This window comes from Tetranychus urticae, unplaced genomic scaffold (assembly GCF_039701765.1).
Source record: "Tetranychus urticae isolate SD_2017Ah unplaced genomic scaffold, NJAU_TeUrti_SD_1.0 Scaffold_7, whole genome shotgun sequence".
In the NCBI taxonomy this organism is placed as follows: domain Eukaryota; kingdom Metazoa; phylum Arthropoda; class Arachnida; order Trombidiformes; family Tetranychidae; genus Tetranychus; species Tetranychus urticae.
The window spans coordinates 172,501-177,500 of NW_028315839.1; the positions used below are offsets into that span (position 1 = coordinate 172,501).

The following is a 5,000-nucleotide window of genomic DNA, read 5'->3' on the forward strand; positions in this document are numbered from 1 at the left end:
TTGCACTCTCCTTCACATTGGTCGTGGTTTGAGCACGAGAGTTGAGAAAATGCACTCCTCATGCACATATTGCACTCCTCCTATCAATACCAAGATCCAAGGGCAGGCTAAAAGTTACCCCTTAACCTACTGATCTTGGAACGCTGTAAAGCATTCTTAGCACTGAATAGAAAAAGGCAACAATACACAAGAGGAGCTGAGTTCTCCTCTCAGCTACACTTCGTGGTTCTATCCGTTTCTCTACAAGCGGTTTCACGTCCTTTTGAACTCTCTCTTCAAAGTACTTTGCAACTTTCCCTCACGGTACTTGTTTGCTATCGATATTACCATCGTATTTAGTCTTAGGAGGAGTTTACCTCCTAATTTGGATTGCACTCTCAAGCAATCTGACTCTATCCGCGACTAAAGCCAGTAATCGATATTCCATTAACCAAGATCTGCCACCGGCCTAGAACCGTCTCTGGGAAGAGGGCCCTTGTCAGAGGGACTTGCAGATTTAGTTGAAATAATCGTGACTCTAACCATTACGCAGCACCGCTTTCCACCTTTCAATGGAAAACCTTTGCGCCGGACTCATCCCTTTTCACTCGCCGTTACTCAGGGAATCTCATTTGATTTCTTTTCCTCCGCTGAATTATATGCTTAAATTCGGCGGGTAACCTCACCTGATCTGAGATCAAAAATATTGATTAAGTTGATTAATGTTTATTTGTGTTGTTTGCAAGCAAGCAACGTAAATCTACTTTAATGTTTGCACAAATTTTGCCTTTGCATTACTTCTTAGGTCTGCTTTAACAGAATGAAATAGCTACTATTTGTACGATTTATACAAGTGCAAGAAGATTCATCAGTTAACAGGTTAGTTGATCACCATAGTTATCTGCAATACGACTTTAGCGTCGTCAGATAGGCGACTAACCTTAGAATCTCATGCTAGTATCTATTCATATATACTGCTTGCAGAGATGAAATATGCATTGTACACAAAATTTATCATGTGAAACAAGTAGATTTGAGATTCTCCTTACTAAATTGCAACGAATTGCAATTAAGAAAAGGAATAAAACATCAAGATTCATGCATATAAATATACAATCCTCTCAAAACAATGCATATATGGTAGTATGCAAGTGTTTTGTTGATTATTTTACATCTCAACTCTCAGACAGATGTGACCTCGGAAAAGACCCGAAAGCCGCAATGTGCGTTGGAAGCTCAAGTGCTCGGCGTGTCCTGCAATTCGCACCGATTATCGTAGCTAGCTACGTTCTTCATCGATTGGTAATTCGAGTGATCCACCGCTTGAAGATGTATCTTTGCCACCGTGGGACTTTTAATAAGTATCCTAAATCTGCATTGAGAGGGTTTGAAAACAATTGTATGCAGTTTATAAAAACCATAGTTGTCTTTACTTAGTTAGGCGAAGAAGTGTAAACCTTCCTTCTTTAAACCTTGCCGTCAGCATAAGCTGAAGACTTGATCAGGTACCAAGTATGTAGCAAGACAGGCTTTTCATTATAAACTACAATTGTTTTGCAAAAGAAATTATGGCTATCGTTAGATAACCCTCACTCTTTGTTGCATTGGATAATGAAAGATGGATGTATGAATGAACGAATGTAATGCAAATTAGAATCATGTTGCAATGGCTAAATGTTTGCAATAAACATTCACAATTGCGACTCTAATGCAAATACAATTCAATTGCATTCACCATATTAGCATCTACAATATCACTATGCAGAGTGTTTGATTGTTTGAAGGTTGTATTTCTCTTATAATAAGAGGGTAATACGTTAATGATCCTTCCGCAGGTTCACCTACGGAAACCTTGTTACGACTTTTACTTCCTCTAAATGATCAAGTTTGAACATCTTTCCAGCACAATCCGACCACTAGTTTCCCAATGGTCTGGATTGACCAGTCCGAAGTCCTCACTAAATCATTCAATCGGTAGTAGCGACGGGCGGTGTGTACAAAGGGCAGGGACGTAATCAACGCAAGCTAATGACTCACGCTTACTGGGAATTCCTCGTTCATGGGCAATAATTACAATGCCCAATCCCCATCACGAAATGGGTTCAAGCGGTTACCCACTCCTTTCGGAGCAGGAAACAGTATGCACGATGACCACTTCAGTGTAGCACGCGTGCGGCCCCGGACATCTAAGGGCATCACAGACCTGTTATTGCTCTGTTTCGTGCGGCTGCGAGCGCCGCTTGTCCCTCTAAGAAGTCCTTACAGTGCTACAGCATCCTTACCCTAGCCAATTCTGTAGGCTAATAGCAGCAGAGCCCTCAACAGCCGAAACCATCAAGAGATACTACCACCCACAGGTTGACTAAGGGGGAGTACTGCAGTGTAAACTGCAAGTCTATTTAGTAGGCTAGAGTCTCGTTCGTTATCGGAATTAACCAGACAAATCACTCCACCAACTAAGAACGGCCATGCACCACCACCCACTGAATCAAGAAAGAGCTCTCAATCTGTCAATCCTCTCAGTGTCCGGGCCGGGTGAGTTTTCCCGTGTTGAGTCAAATTAAGCCGCAAGCTCCACTCCTGGTGGTGCCCTTCCGTCAATTCCTTTAAGTTTCAGCTTTGCAACCATACTTCCCCCGGAACCCAAAAACTTTGGTTTCCCGGAAGCTTCCATTCGAGTCATGAAATTAGTTACTCAGAATGATCGCTGGTTGGCATCGTTTATGGTTAGAACTAGGGCGGTATCTGATCGCCTTCGAACCTCTAACTTTCGTTCTTGATTAATGAAAACATTCTTGGCAAATGCTTTCGCTGTAGTTTGTCTTGCGACGGTCCAAGAATTTCACCTCTAGCGCCGCAATACAAATGCCCCCGTCTGTCCCTCTTAATCATTACCTTGGATTCTTAAGACCAACAAAATAGAACCAAGGTCCTATTCCATTATTCCATGCAAGATCATTCAAGTTAAGGTAGTGGTACGCATCATATAGATGGTTGACCATACCGTTTTTAGGCACCTCTTTCGAGGTTTTGGACGCCTGCTTTGAGCACTCTGATTTTTTCAAGGTAAAAGTCTCGATCGCTTGAATCAACACTCGGTAAAGAGCATTGATAGCAAATATCGAGCAATTTTCTGTCTAAACACTATGAATGTAACCACCAGGAAAGAGGAATGAAGGTTCAAGCAAGCATCCGTAGACACAAGCAAGAAACCTAACATCACCATCTAACCCTTTAATCAGTGGACCCCATAGGTTCGACTGAAATCCAACTACGAGCTTTTTAACCGCAGCAACTTTAATATACGCTATTGGAGCTGGAATTACCGCGGCTGCTGGCACCAGACTTGCCCTCCAATAGATCCTCGTTAAAGGATTTAAATTGTACTCATTCCAATTACGGGGCCTCAATAGAGTCCCGTATTGTTATTTTTCGTCACTACATCCCCGTACTGGGATTGTGTAATTTGCGCGCCTGCTGCCTTCCTTAGATGTGGTAGCCGTTTCTCAGGCTCCCTCTCCGGAATCGAACCCTAATTCCCCGTTACCCGTTACAACCATGGTAGGCGCATAACCTACCATCGACAGTTGATAAGGCAGTTGCTTGAGGGATACATCGTCGGCTCAGAGGCCATACGATTTGCTCAGTTATTCAGAGTCATCACAAGAAATGCAACCGAAGTTGCTAAGATCCCCACTGCTAGTCCTTAGACAGCGACCGAAATCACTGAACAGGGTTCTAGGTGAATAAGAATCATTGGTCTTGTACTAATAAATGCGATCCTTCCGTCAGCAAGCTGAGGTTGGAACACTTGTTCATGTATTAGCTCTAGAATTACCACAGTTATCCATGTAAAAAAGAATATCCGAGGAACCGTAACTGATTTAATGAGCCATTCGCGGTTTCACTTTATAAACAGTATGTACTTAGACATGCATGGCTTAATCTTTGAGACAAGCATATGACTACTGGCAGGATCAACCAGGTAACTTGATGTTTTAGCAAAGTAAAATGCTAAACAAGTTGTTTTTGCAGCTATAAATACGATATCCTCAGCTAACAACCAGCAAGTGGATGTTAACTTTAACGAGGTATCGAGATTTATGTCGTGCATTAAGATGATTCTGCAGAAAACTCTTTAGAATCCATCTTCTTCCACTAAAATGTGCAAGCACATCTAGCAGGAGTAACCATTGCTGGGTACGTTTGCAAGTCAACTAAACAGCATAGTATTATAACCGCTTGATACCAATTTCTTGGATCAATCTGCGGTCTGCTTTGCACAAGCAGAGCTCAATACTAATACTGCTCACTCTGTTGAGTGACTAGTTTGAACATATATGCAAGATATGAAGTCTGATAGCATTAAAGCCCAACTCTCATAGATATTGTCAGTCGTACCAAGGAAGACCTTAGGTCTTGCAGGTACTCTACCTTTGTATAATAGTGTGTGGTGATAAGATGATTGACGATCCAAACCCATTCAGGCCCGTCTCTTCAACCACCAAACATCAACAGAATAACAGGAATAGATGCGTGAACAGCTACAGTCTGGACCATACCACTGCTTGATGCATTGACTTATCCATAACCGTAGACAATCACTTACCTCCCCATCAACTACTGATGGTTGCTTCTCTCAATTCAGCAACTACACTCACCACATATAACACAATAAATCTGGTTGTGATCTAAAACCTCTTTTTCTGAAAATTAGACTAAGTCCGTGTCTATTTTTGACACCCAATAACTTTTGAACCATAAGGTCAATCGCGATCATGTTTTTCGGGGTAATATCCCAGTAGTGCCGACTATCGCATGCGCTTATTAATGACCTAAATTACTAAACGCAAGTGGCCTAAAATCGCGCCAATTCGAACATTCTCATTGCTTTTATGGGCTCAACCATTAAAGGCGATTTCCTCTGGTACCAACAGCACGAACTCGATCAAAATTACGCAATCATTAGTTGACCTAATGCTGATAATGTCCAAAAGATTTGGTACCGTGAATCGACCTCG

General features: G+C 42.0%; 3 non-coding genes across 3 annotated transcripts in view; all 3 read right to left on the reverse strand.

The window, feature by feature from the left end:
- LOC149092628 (large subunit ribosomal RNA) overlaps nt 1–679 on the reverse strand; it is a 4,168-nt gene extending 3,489 nt beyond the window's left edge. Inside the window, exon 1 of the ribosomal RNA XR_016200717.1 lies at nt 1–679. This exon is cut by the window's left edge and continues 3,489 nt beyond it. This is a non-coding gene — a ribosomal RNA (large subunit ribosomal RNA).
- Nucleotides 680–1,155: 476 nt separating this feature from the next.
- Nucleotides 1,156–1,310, reverse strand: LOC149092629 (5.8S ribosomal RNA). Its single transcript, XR_016200760.1, has one exon. It is a non-coding gene; the product is annotated as a 5.8S ribosomal RNA (ribosomal RNA).
- A 487-nt stretch (nt 1,311–1,797) lies between these two features.
- On the reverse strand, nt 1,798–3,967 carry LOC149092630 (small subunit ribosomal RNA). Its single transcript, XR_016200795.1, has one exon. It is a non-coding gene; the product is annotated as a small subunit ribosomal RNA (ribosomal RNA).
- Between the last annotated feature and the right edge of the window lie 1,033 nt (nt 3,968–5,000).